The sequence below is a fragment of the Bos mutus genome, chromosome 2, assembly GCF_027580195.1.
Source record: "Bos mutus isolate GX-2022 chromosome 2, NWIPB_WYAK_1.1, whole genome shotgun sequence".
Lineage (NCBI taxonomy): Eukaryota > Metazoa > Chordata > Mammalia > Artiodactyla > Bovidae > Bos > Bos mutus.
The window spans coordinates 97,612,732-97,627,450 of NC_091618.1; positions in this window are offsets into that span (position 1 = coordinate 97,612,732).

Consider the following 14,719-nt stretch of genomic DNA (forward strand, 5'->3'; position numbering starts at 1 on the left):
CACCATAAACACGCTGTTCTCTGTCCCTCAGCTAAATTCAAATTATAATCAGTCAGCTTTGACATTTCATGACTTTCTGGGCCTGGAATTCACCACCTCCACAAAGTATTAGCATTATTTTCCCATCTGAGCCCTTTTGGGCCACAGCAGTAATAACCTTGGTTTTTTTTGTGAGAGGTTATAACTGAACCTTCCTTGCGTTCCAAGGAAAATAGCCCCCATCTCATTTCAGTGTGAGGTTTGTCAAACTCAGAGCTTCCTTCCAACTGTGAGTTTGATTTCCCAATATTCTTCATGTTCCATTTGGGGCACTTTCATCTGGTGCTGAGAATGAACATAGGCTTTAATCTCCAAGGCCCAAAGTGATTAGAATGAGTAGGAGCCTCTCAGCGCTGTGCTTTTTAAATGCCCTTTTCAGGGACAGCTCAGGAGCAAACAGAACTTTCTGCAAGCAGGGTGTTGAACTGGATCTAGCTTTTGGGGTAAAATCATGGGAAGTAGTAAGCCTGAGATGAGTTAAACTATAAAGTGTATTTGAGGCACATTTTAAAGGTCAATTTAAATTTTGTCAATGAGGTAATTTTTAAAATCAGCATTAGGACTGGGCTACCAATCTAATGGTAGCCACAGAGCACACACTTGCTATGGCTTGGCTATGCCCTCTGCTCCCATAAATGCAGGAAATCGACAACCCTTCCAACCAGGGTAAGATGTTGCAGAGAGATGCTCCTCACATCCCAATCTTGTGTCACCTTTAAAACACATGGCAAATTTCCTTCTCTTGTTGATATCATTCTCCGTGGATTATTGTCTTCTTTAAGGAACACTAACATTTAAAAGGGTTTCCCTGGAGGCTCAGAGGGTAAAGAATCTGCCTGCAATGTGGGAGACCATTTCTCACAACTTTGTAGTTGGACAAACCTAGGTGTGAATTCCAGTCTTGGATTACTCATTGTAGGATCTCAGGTACCTTATTTAACCTCTCTTCACTTTAATTTCCTCGTCTGAAAATTGGGAAAATAATAAGACTTTTTTTAGAGACTTCTTGTGAGGACTGAATGAGATAGTACAGTCTGCCCTGGCATAATGCTGAATTAATCACAATTGTTACCAACATTCTTCTTTCCACTAATTTTCCTTGTCCTTCAGATTTCCATGCTGAGTTGAGAGTGATTATTTTGAACTTAGAGAAAAGCATTTTCATTTTATTCTTGTCTGCTATTGATGAAAAATATCATGCTTTATTTCCAATGAAAGAGATTTTCTTGAATTATTGTTTGGTATTCTGTGTCTTACATTTCCTTTTCTCTAACATCATTAAGAACAGAAACATTTGAAAAATTGAAGTCAAGCATATTCAGCAGTCAAGTGGTTTCAGTCTTAAGGGCCACTGTTCATCAAGCCACTTGAGGTACTTCTGACCTTTGCTGACTTCTCAAAGTGGCTGTTAATTCACTGAGGCATTGGTGTTGGTGTTAAGATCAGCCATTGGGGAACAGGACATTTAAGCTTTATTACACTGTGGGAGTTGTATTTCCAGTAAGACAGGCCAAGAAAACAACCAGAGAAGTTGTAAGTTCAGTCCTTTCCATTTACAGGTTGCCAGGAGAATAAGTCTGAGAACAAGTACCATTCCTTTATGTCATAGTCGGTACTTGATAGTCACTTGCTGAGTAATATGTAATGCCTCCCATGGGGAGTCACCTCAAGACAGACTGTCATGGACTAATTGTGTCCCCCCAAATTCACACGTTGAAATCATAAACTCCAAGGTGATGCTATTAGGAGTAACTAGTTCACAAGGGTGGAGCCCTCACGAATAGGCTTAGTGTCCTTGTAAAAGTGACCTCTGAGGGCTCCTTGCTCCTTTTCTACTATGCAAGGATACAGCGAGATGATATAGTCTATACGAGGAAGTGGTCTCTTATCAGACGCTGGATCTGCAGGTGCCCTGATCTTGGACTTCCCAACCTCCAGAATTATGAGAAATAACTGTTTGTTTTTTAAACCAGCCAGTCCGTAGTGTTTTGCGGTAGCACTCTGAACAGACTAAGAAACAGACCCTATCAAGGATGGCTGACAATCATCAAGTCTTCCCCACCCCTCAAAAAAGTCCTGAAACTAAATGCCTATACAACTTGAACTGTGTTCTTTTGTTTATTATTTTCAGTCTTTGCCCAAAGAAAAATTCGTGGCTATATATACTTTATTTTTTTTTTCAATTTTAATTAAAAAAAATTATACATGTGTTCCCCATCCTGAACCCTCCTCCCTCCTCCCTATATATACTTTAAATATTAGAAAATATAATTCTGGAAGGAAAAGCAGATCAATGAAATTTTGTAAATCAAGAGAAATCATTTTCCTCAAGAGAAATTCAACTTTGTAAAGATTCCAGATGTCAGTGCTCTGTGAATCCTGGAAAATCTGTCATTGTTTTGTATTTGTAATCTCATACACAATTACTGAACTTCAAAAACCTGCCCACTGTAACTCCAGCATCTCCTGGGACTGAGAACAGGCAGCTGCAGTTCTGTGCTGTCATCCTCCCCACGGTCTCAGCATGGTTCAGCTTCCACTAGAGAGCCCTTCCAGTGGCCCTGCTCATGGCCAAGTCTTCTTCATCTGCTCCCCCTCTGTGTGACCCTGCCTACAAGAGTCTCGTATAGCTCATATAGACTAAGTATAGCATTTTAACAGAATAATGGAGGGACAAGCACTCCAAAGAACAATACAAACCCTGTGCTGTTCCTGGCATTTGGGCTAAGAAGTCAATTCTTATTACTTATAATGCTAATGGAGACAGTACTTTTTTTTTTTTTAACTTTACAATACTGTATTGGTTTTGCCATATATCAAAATGAATCTGCCACAGGTATACACGTGTTCCCCATCCTGAACCCTCCTTCCTCCTCCCTCCCCTGGAGACAGTACTTTTGAGACATATTACTAAACTCTTTTTTCCTTTCTGTGTACATGACCATTTTCATAGCCCATATTCCCACCCATCTGCTGTGGGGATGGGAATTAGAGTAGAGAATTCTGTATCTATTCTTTTTCAGATTATTTCCTATTATAGTTTATCACACGATATTGAATATAGTTCCTGTGCTATACAGTAGGATCTTGTTGTTTACCTATGGAGTAGGGAATTCTGATGATTTGAATAGAAATTTTGAGTCTCTAGTCAGGCAATGTGGCAAAAAATAAGGATCTGAAAAATGTTTATGTTTTGGGGGGAAAGGTGGGGGAAGGAAAAATTGGGAGATTGAGATGGACATAAACATTCTATTATATATAAAATAGATAACTAATAAAGACCTACTGTATAGCACAGGGAACTCTTCTCAATACTCTATAATGATCTATATGGGAAAAGAATTTAAAAAATTGTAGATGTATGTATGCTAGTGCTAAGTTGCTTTCAGTCGTGTCTGACTCTTTGCGGCCCCATGGACTGTAGCCTACCAGGCTCCTGTGTCCATGGGATTCTCCAGGCAAGAATACTGAAATGGGTTGCCATTTCCTTCTTCAGGGGATCTTCCCAACCCAGGGATCAAACCCGTATCTTTTATTTCTCCTGTATTGGCAAGTGGGTTTTTTTGCTGCTAGAGCAACCCGGAAAGCCCAAAGATGTATGTGTGTATGAAAATGAAAGTGAATGTCTCTCATTAGTGTCCGACTCTTGTGGCCCCATGGACTATACAGTCCATGGAATTCTCCAGGCCAGAATACTGGAGTGGGTAGCCTTTCCCTTCTCCAGGGAATCTTCCCAACCTAGTGATCAAACCCAGGTCTACCACATTGCAGGTGGATTCTTTTTCTTTCTTTTTTTATTTTATCTTTTAAATCTATTTTTTAACTGAAGGATAATTGCTTTACAGAATTTTGTTATTTTCTGTTAAACTTCAACATGAATGAGCCACAAGTATACATATATCCCCTCCCTTTTGAACCTCCCTCCCATCTCCCTCCCCATCCCACCCAGATTCTTTACCAGCTGAGCCAAAAGGGAAGCCCAAGAATACTGGACCTATCCCTTCTCCAGTGGATCTTCCTGACCCAGGAATCTAACTGTGGTCTCCTGCATCGCAGGTGGATTCTTTACCAACTGAGCTATCAGTGTGTGTGTGTGTGTAAAAATGTGTGTGTGTGTGTGTGTGTGTATATATACTTATATATATATATATATAAAAAACAAAAAATAAATTTAAAAATGTTTATATCTCTATTAGCATACTGACAGTAGATAAGGGCATTTCACATCAGACAGGGAGAAACATTATGAAGGGGACCTTATTTTCTAGTTATGAGAATGAGAAGGCAGGAGAAATGGAATAAGATCAGACAAGGGTCCTTGGTTCCCATCCACTGTTGTGGATAAAATTCAAGGAAGAGAGTACTATTAAATATCTCATTAGGCATAGGTCAGCCTGAGAACATTGGAGCAAGAGACCTGCATCTTTTGATGTCACCCAGGGGAAGATGTAGGGATGGCCCGACAGGAGGATGTAGGATGTCTCTAGAAGAAGTTCCATCTTCAACCTGGGCCATATCCAACATGGGGTGAGTGAATTAGCAGCCACGGTAGAGAGAGAAGAGTCAGGAGAAACAGCCAGAGACCACACTAGTGGCTCCCCAAGCCTAGGTCTGGCAGGTAGGGTCTTAAAACTTCCTGAGTGTTCTCTTGAAGAATGCAGAGGTTCTTGGGTGTTGGTGCGCTGTCAGAAGCCAGGAGACTGAACAGGAAGGACACAATGGAACAGGGCTTTGAGGCTGGAGTAGAGGCCACAGACTTCAGAGATGGGTGCATGATGTTCCAATAGTGCTAGATGGAATTAGCTGCGTCTCAGTGGCCTCATTCAGGGACTCATAGACCAACCCAAATAGTCACAGATTCCTCACAGGGACACAGTAGACAACGCCTGACCTGCAACCTGCCAAACGGCAAGGAACTGAGCACATGGCTCCAGAGGCCCTCCTTTTCCTTACTGCCAAGGAATCAAGTAAATTCTCCCCACCCACTCTATTCAGTAGGTGTCATTTCAGATAGAAGAAGCGGGCAGAGGCAGGAGATTAGAGAGACTGAGTATGCGTATCAATCAGAGCAGGTTATCTGAATGAGACCATTTAACCAAAGACATGAAACTGCTACTGATTGGCAAGTTTAAAGTCACCACCCTCTGCCCCAATTTCCAGGACCATGGGTACTGTGAGAAAGACTGGGTGGCTAATAGATAAAAAGGTACATTTTCTTCACACATATTTGTAAAAATATTAAGCTGCAGGACATTTATACAACAAAGGAAACAGTTGTGTATTTTTTAATATCTCCTTTCTTCTAAAAAAGATTTGAGGCAATTAAAACTGATATATTGTAAAATAAACACTTCAGGGAAGAGCCAAAAATTGAGTAAGTTTTAATTATTAGGCATGAAGAATAAAATGATGCAGACACACTTAACTTAGGTGCTACAATCTAGAGAGAGAGAGTATGAGATGGGTGATACCTTGCATCTTCTCTATTCTTGTAATGTCAATATGTTTGTGGAAGAAATCAGAAAAGCAAAAACTGTGCTAGTCACACCTGTATTGCCAGCACTTCCTAGACTTGTTGGAGCATAGTGTATGCTCAGTAAATATTTGCTGAATGAATAAAATAAAAAATATAGGAAGCATTAGCATCCAAATGGATAACAAGACATTTTTTGAAATCTCAAGTCATCAATAGTGGGCCAAATGATGGGGGGAGGGGTTCTGGTATGGCAGGAAGTAGGGATACCCTGCAAGACCTGCACAGAAGTGGGAAAAAAAAAGGGAGTGGGTGTGGGGACTTAGCTGTGCTTCTCACCTTATCTCCCCCAAGCTGTGAGTTTGGTGCTGTTGTCTGTGTGAGTGTGTGTGATTGTTTTCTTGGGCAGAGGTACCTGCTGTAATTTCAGGTGAACGGATATGACCTTCAGTGGTACCTTATGCAGCAGAGATTCAGGGCCAGGGCAGAGAGGATTGTCTGGGAGGAAGGAACAAGGCACTCAGCATGGCTTCTGGGAGGCAGGCCTAGACCAGTGGGCCCCAGAGAGGCCTTTGGTCTACAATTAGACTTTATATACATATACTCATAACTCACTGATTACCCAGAAAGAAAGAGAAGAACATACTGTAACTTTAAACCGTATTTCATTAAACTTACATTGTGTGATGAATTAAGAATTGTTTTAATAACCCTGCAGTATCTTGTTACTAGCACAATTTGACTCATTGGAAAAGACTCTGATGCTGGGTGGGATTGGGGGCAAGAGGAGGATGAGATGGCTGGATGGCATCACTGACTCGATGGACGAGAGTCTGAGTGAACTCCGGGAGTTGGTGATGGACAGGGAGGCCTGGTGTGCTGGGATTCATGGGGTCGCAAAGAGTCGGATACGACTGAGCAACTGATCTGATCTGATCTGAGCACAATTTGACTATTGTTTATTAAAAGAGTTAAGATGCCAGTTCACTAAATGTCAACATTTAAAGTACACTGAAATTAGTGTAAGTTTGTTTTTGGCTTTTCTTTATTTTTTAAAATACCAGAATCTCAAAAAGAAAAAGCCGCTAAAGGCCCTGTCTGAGATATTCTGGTGCAAATAGTAAAACCACACAGCGCCTACTGACGGTTCTCTCAATGTGACGCTTTTTCTGTCACCTCTATGCATTTCACACACTGTTCCCTGGGCCAGGAGCACAGACTTTCCATATTTAGCCCACTTCCACCCCCAGCAATATTTTTCGGGATTACGTCTTTCTTCAAGACTCAACCCACGTATCACATCCTCCCAGAAGCTCCCACTCCTTCCATCTTGGGTTCAAGGCCGCTCTTTTCATAGCACTCATCATATTTACCACTCATCTCTCTTCTCCACTACAGTATAAATTCCTTTAGGAAAGACAGCATCCATTTCACCCTTTTTGTGTTCTTAGAATTTGGCACAGTGTCTGGCACTAGGTAGATGCCCAGCTCTTACAGTAAAGTTCTGGGAATTCCAAATTTCTAATTATGTCCTTCCCCAGCATGATTGGAGCACAGTTTAAGAGGGTGGGTAGGTGGCACTAGTGGCAAAGAACCTGCCTGACAATGTAGGAGACAAGAGAGATGCAGGTTCCATCTCTGAGTCAGGAAGATCCCTGGAGGAGGGCATTGCAACCCACTCCAGTATTCTTTTTTTTTTTTTTAACTTTACAATATTGTATTGGTTTTGCCATATACAAACATGAATCCGCCACATGTGTACATGTATTCCCCATCCTGAACCCTCCTCCCTCTTCCCTCCCCGTACCATCCCTCTGGGTCGTCCCAGTGCACCAGCCCCAAGCATCCACTATCGTGCATCGAACCTGGACTGGTGACGCGTTTCATATATGATATTATACATGTTTCAATGCCATTCTCCCAAATCATTCCACCCTCTCCCTCTCCCACAGAGTCCAAAAGACTGTTCTATACATCAGTGTCTCTTTTCTGTCTTGTTTACAGGGTTATTGTTACTGTCTTTCTAAATTCCATATATATGCATTAGTATACTGTATTGGTGTTTTTCTTTCTGGCTTACTTCACTCTGTATGATAGGCTCCAGTTTCATCCACCTCACCAGAACTAATTCAAATGTACTCTTTTTAATGGCTGAGTAATACTCCATTGTGTATATGTACCACAGCTTTCTGATCCATTCATCTGCTGATGGACATCTAGGTTGCTTCCACGTCCTGGCTATTATAAACAGTACTGCGATGAACATTGGGGTACATGTGTCTCTCTTTTTTTTAATTTTATTTTATTTTTAAACTTTACATAATTGTATTAGTTTTGTCAAATATCACAATTTGTATGGAAATACAAAAAACCTTGAATAGCCAAAGCGATCTTGAGAAAGAAGAATGCAACTGGAGGAATCAACCTACCTGACTTCAGGCTCTACTACAAAGCCACAGTTATCAAGACAGTATGGTACTGACACAAAGACAGAAATATAGACCAATGGAACAAAATAGAAAGCCCAGAGATAAATCCACGCACATATGGACACCTTATCTTTGACAAAGGAGGCAAGAATATACAATGGATTAAAGACAATCTCTTTAACAAGTGGTGCTGGGAAAACTGGTCAACCACTTGTAAAAGAATGAAACTAGAACACTTTCTAACACCATACACAAAAATAAACTCAAAATGAATTAAAGATCTAAACATAAGACCAGAAACTATAAAACTCCTAGAGGGGAAAATAGGCAAAACACTCTCTGACATACATCACAGCAAGATCCTCTATGACCCACCTCCCAGAATATTGGAAATAAAAGCAAAAATAAACAAATGGGACCTAATTAACCTTAAAAGCTTCTGCACATCAAAGGAAACTATCAGCAAGGTGAAAAGACAGCCTTCAGAATGGGAGAAAATAATAGCAAATGAAGCAACTGACAAACAACTAATCTCAAAAATATACAAGCAACTCCTACAGCTCAACTCCAGAAAAATAAATGACCCAATCAAAAAATGGGCCAAAGAACTAAACAGACATTTCTCCAAAGAAGACATACAGATGGCTAACAAACACATGAAAAGATGCTCAACATCACTCATTATCAAAGAAATGCAAATCAAAACCACTATGAGGTACCATTTCACACCAGTCAGAATGGCTGCGATCCAAAAGTCTACAAGCAATAAATGCTGGAGAGGGTGTGGAGAAAAGGGAACCCTCTTACACTGTTGGTGGGAATGCAAACTAGTACAGCCACTATGGAGAACACTGTGGAGATTCCTTAAAAACCTGGAAATAGAACTGCCTTATGATCCAGCAATCCCACTGCTGGGCATACACACTAAGGAAACCAGAAGGGAAAGAGACACGTGTACCCCAATGTTCATCGCAGCACTGTTTATAATAGCCATGTGTCTCTTTTGATTCTGGTTTCCTCAGTGTGTATGCCCAGCAGTGGGATTGCTGGGTCATGAGGCAGTTCTATTTCCAGGTTTTTAAGGAATCTCCACACTGTTCTCCATAGTGGCTGTACTAGTTTGCATTCCTACCAACAGTGTAAGAGGGTTCCCTTTTCTCCACACCCTCTCCAGCATTTATTGCTTGTAGACTTTTGGATCGCAGCCATTCTGACTGGCGTGAAATGGTACCTCATAGTGGTTTTGATTTGCATTTCTTTGATAATGAGTGATGTTGAGCATCTTTTCATGTGTTTGTTAGCCATCTGTATGTCTTCTTTGGAGAAATGTCTATTTAGTTCTTTGGCCCATTTTTTGATTGGGTCATTTATTTTTCTGGAGTTGAGCTGTAGGAGTTGCTTGTATATTTTTGAGATTAGTTGTTTGTCAGTTGCTTCATTTGCTATTATTTTCTCCCATTCTGAAGGCTGTCTTTTCACCTTGCTAATAGTTTCCTTTGTTGTGCAGAAGCTTTTAAGTTTAATTAGGTCCCATTTGTTTATTTTTGCTTTTATTTCCAATATTCTGGGAGGTGGGTCATAGAGGATCCTGCTGTGATGTATGTTGGAGAGTGTTTTGCCTATTTTCCCCTCTAGGAGTTTTATAGTTTCTGGTCTTATGTTTAGATCTTTAATCCATTTTGAGTTTATTTTTGTGTATGGTGTTAGAAAGTGTTCTAGTTTCATTCTTTTACAAGTGGTTGACCAGTTTTCCCAGCACCACTTGTTAAAGAGATTGTCTTTAATCCATTGTATATTCTTGCCTCCTTTGTCAAAGAAAAGGTGTCCATATGTGCGTGGATTTATCTCTGGGCTTTCTATTTTGTTCCATTGATCTATATTTCTGTCTTTGTGTCAGTACCATACTGTCTTGATGACTGTGGCTTTGTAGTAGAGCCTGAAGTCAGGTAGGTTGATTCCTCCAGTTGCATTCTTCTTTCTCAAGATAGCTTTGGCTATTTGAGGTTTTTTGTATTTCCATACAAATTGTGAAATTATTTGTTCTAGCTCACCCTAATACCAAAACCTGACAAAGATCCCACAAAAAAAGAAAACTACAGGCCAATATCACTGATGAACATAGATGCAAAAATCCTTAACAAAATTCTACCAATCAGAATCCAACAACACATTAAAAAGATCATACACCATGACCAAGTGGGCTTTATCCCAAGGATGCAAGGATTCTTCAATATCCGCAAATCAATCAATGTAATACACCACATTAACAAATTGAAAAATAAAAACCATATGATTATCTCAATAGATGCAGAGAAAGCCTTTGACAAAATTCAACATCCATTTATGATAAAAGCTCTCCAGAAAGCAAGAATAGAAGGAACATACCTCAACATAATAAAAGCTATATATGACAAATCCACAGCAAACATTATCCTCAATGGTGAAAAGTTGAAAGCATTTCCTCTAAAGTCAGGAACAAGACAAGGGTGCCCACTTTCACCATTACTATTCAACATAGTTTTGGAAGTTTTGGCCACAGCAATCAGAGCAGAAAAAGAAATAAAAGGAATCCAAATTGGAAAAGAAGAAGTAAAACTCTCACGGTTTGCAAATGACATGATCCTCCACATAGAAAACCCTAAAGACTCCACCAGAAAATTACTAGAACTAATCAATGATTATAGTAAAGTTGCAGGATATAAAATCAACACACAGAAATCCCTTGCATTCCTATACACTAATAGTGAGAAAACAGAAAGAGAAATTAAGGAAACAATTCCATTCACCATTGCAACGGAAAGAATAAAATACTTAGGAATATATCTACCTAAAGAAACTAAAGACCTATATATAGAAAACTATAAAACACTGGTGAAAGAAATCAAAGAGGACACTAATAGATGGAGAAATATACCATGTTCGTGGATTGGAAGAATCAATATAGTGAAAATGAGTATACTACCCAAAGCAATTTATAGATTCAATGCAATCCCTATCAAGCTACCAACGGTATTCTTCACAGAGCTAGAACAAATAATTTCACAGTTTGTATGCTTGTATATTTTTGAGATTAGTTGTTTGTCAGTTGCTTCATTTGCTATTATTTTCTCCCATTCTGAAGGCTGTCTTTTCACCTTGCTGATAGTTCCCTTTGTTGTGCAGAAGCTTTTAAGTTTAATTAGGTCCCATTTATTTATTTTTGCTTTTATTTCCAATATTCTGGGAGGTGGGTCATAGAGGATCCTGCTGTAATGTATGTCAGAGAGTGTTTTGCCTATGTTCTCCTCTAGGAGTTTTATAGTTTCTGGTCTTACGTTTAGATCTTTAATCCATTTTGAGTTTATTTTTGTGTATGGTGTTAGAAAGTGTTCTAGTTTCATTCTTTTACAAGCGGTTGACCAGTTTTCCCAGCACCACTTGTTAAAGAGATTGTCTTTAATCCATTGTATATTCTTGCCTCCTTTGTCAAAGATAAGGTGTCCATAGGTGTGTGGATTTATCTCTGGGCTTTCTATTTTGTTCCATTGGTCTATATTTCTGTCTTTGTGCCAGTACCATACTGTCTTGATAACTGTGGCTTTGTAGTAGAGCCTAAAGTCAGTCAGTCCTTCAGTTCCATTCTTCTTTCTCAAATAGCTTTGGCTATTCAAGGTTTTTTGTATTTCCATACAAATTGTGAAATTATTTGTTCTAGCTCTGTGAAGAATACCATTGGTAGACTGATGGAGAAGGCAATGGCACTCCACTCCAGTACTCTTGCCTGGAAAATCCCATGGGCAGAGGAGCCTGGTGGGCTGCAATCCATGGGGTTACAAAGAGTCGGACACGACTGAGTGGCTTCACTTTCACTTTTCACTTTCATGCATTGGAGAAGGAAATGGCAACCCACTCCAGCGTTCTTGCCTGGAGAATCCCACGGACAGGGGAGCCTGGTGGGCTGCTGTCTATTGGGTCGCACAAAGTCGGACACGACTGAAGTGACTTAGCAGCAGCAGTAGCAGTAGCTTGATAGGGATTGCATTGAATCTATAAATTGCTTTGGGTAGTATACTCATTTTCACTATATTGATTCTTCCAATCCACGAACATGGTATATTTCTCCACCTATTAGTGTCCTCTTTGATTTCTTTCACCAGTGTTTTATAGTTTTCTATATATAGGTCTTTAGTTTCTTTAGGTAGATATATTCCTAAGTATTTTATTCTTTCCGTTGCAATGGTGAATGGAATTGTTTCCTTAATTTCTCTTTCTGTTTTCTCACTATTAGTGTATAGGAATGCAAGGGATTTCTGTGTGTTGATTTTATATCCTGCAACTTTACTATAATCATTGATTAGTTCTAGTAATTTTCTGGTGGAGTCTTTAGGGTTTTCTATGTGGAGGATCATGTCATTTGCAAACCGTGAGAGTTTTACTTCTTCTTTTCCAATTTGGATTCCTTTTATTTCTTTTTCTGCTCTGATTGCTGTGGCCAAAACTTCCAAAACTATGTTGAATAGTAATGGTGAAAGTGGGCACCCTTGTCTTGTTCCTGACTTTAGAGGAAATGCTTTCAACTTTTCACCATTGAGGATAATGTTTGCTGTGGATTTGTCATATATAGCTTTTATTATGTTGAGGTATGTTCCTTCTATTCTTGCTTTCTGGAGAGCTTTTATCATAAATGGATGTTGAATTTTGTCAAAGGCTTTCTCTGCATCTATTGAGATAATCATATGGTTTTTATTTTTCAATTTGTTAATGTGGTGTATTACATTGATTGATTTGCGGATATTGAAGAATCCTTGCATCCTTGGGATAAAGCCCACTTGGTCATGGTGTATGATCTTTTTAATGTGTTGTTGGATTCTGATTGGTAGAATTTTGTTAAGGATTTTTGCATCTATGTTCATCAGTGATATTGGCCTGTAGTTTTCTTTTTTTGTGGGATCTTTGTCAGGTTTTGGTATTAGGGTGATGGTGGCCTCATAGAATGAGTTTGGAAGTTTACCTTCCTCTGCAATTTTCTGGAAGAGTTTGAGTAGGATAGGTGTTAGCTCTTCTCTAAATTTTTGTAGAGTTCAGCTGTGAAGCCTTCTGGACCTGGGCTTTTATTTGCTGAAAGATTTCTGATTACAGTTTCAATTTCCATGCTTTTGATGGATCTGTTAAGATTTTCTATTTCTTCCTGGCCCAGTTTTGGAAAGTTGTACTTTTCTAAGAATTTGTCCATTTCTTCCACATTGTCCATTTTTTGGGCATTTAATTGCTGATAGTAGTCTCTTATGATCCTTTGTATTTCTGTGTTGTCTGTTGTGATCTCTCCATTTTCATTTCTACTTTTATTGATTTGATTTTTCTCCCTTTGTTTCTTGATGAGTCTGGCTAATGGTTTGTCAATTTTATTTATCCTCTCAAAGAACCAGCTTTTGGCTTTGTTGATTTTTGCTATGGTCTCTTTTGTTTCTTTTGCATTTATTTCTGCCCTAATTTTTAAGATTTCTTTCCTTCTACTAACCCTGGGGTTCTTCATTTCTTCCTTTTCTAGTTGCTTTAGGTGTAGAGTTAGGTTATTTATTTGACTTTTTTCTTGTTTCTTGAGGTATGCCTGTATTGCTATGAACTTTCCCCTTAGGACTGCTTTTACAGTGTCCCACAGGTTTTGGGTTGTTGTGTTTTCATTTTCACTTATTTCTATGCAAATTTTGATTTCTTTTTTGATTTCTTCTGTGATTTGTTGGTTATTCAGCAGCGTGTTGTTCAGCCTCCATATATTGGAATTTTTAATAGTTTTTCTCCTGTAATTGAAATTTAATCTTACTGCATTGTGGTCAGAAAAGATGCTTGGAATGATTTCAATTTTTTTGAATTTACCAAGGCTAGATTTATGGCCCAGGATGTGATTTATCCTGGAGAAGGTTCCGTGTGCGCTTGAGAAAAAGGTGAAATTCATTGTTTTGGGATGAAATGTCCTATAGATATCAATTAGGTCTAACTGGTCTATTGTATCATTTAAAGTTTGTGTTTCCTTGTTAATTTTCTGTTTAGTTGATCTATCCATAGGTGTGAGTGGGGTATTAAAGTCTGCCACTATTATTGTGATATTGTTAATTTCCCCTTTCATAGTGATTGGGCATCTGTTCTCTGATGAGCATGGTATTGCAGTATTCACAGATGACATTTGCCAAAGGACAGTTCTACTCATGAATCTCTTTATAGCATTATAAAGAGCTAGCATTTGTTAGCATTTGTCTTGCATATTGCGGCGCTCCTATGTTGGGTGCATATATATTTATAATTGTTATATCTTCTTCTTGGATTGATCCTTTGATCATTATGTAGTGACCTTCTTCGTCTCTTTTCACAGCCTTTGTTTTAAAGTCTATTTTATCTAATATGAGTATTGCTACTCCTGCTTTCTTTTGGTCTGTATTTGCATGGAAAATCTTTTTCCAGCCCTTCACTTTCAGTCTGTATGTGTCCCCTGTTTTGAGGTGGATCTCTTGTAGACAACATATATAGTGGTCTTGTTTTTGTATCCATTCAGCCAGTCTTTGTCTTTTGGTTGGGGCATTCAACCCATTTACGTTTAAGGTAATTACTGATAAGTATGATCCCATTGCCATTTACTTTACTGTTTTGGGTTTGAGTTTATACACCCTTTTTGTGTTTCCTGTCTAGAGAATATCCTTTAGTATTTGTTGGAGAGCTGGTTTGGTGGTGGTGAATTCTCTCAGCTTTTGCTTGTCTGTAAAGCTTTTGATTTCTCCTTCATATTTGAATGAGATCCTTGCTGGGT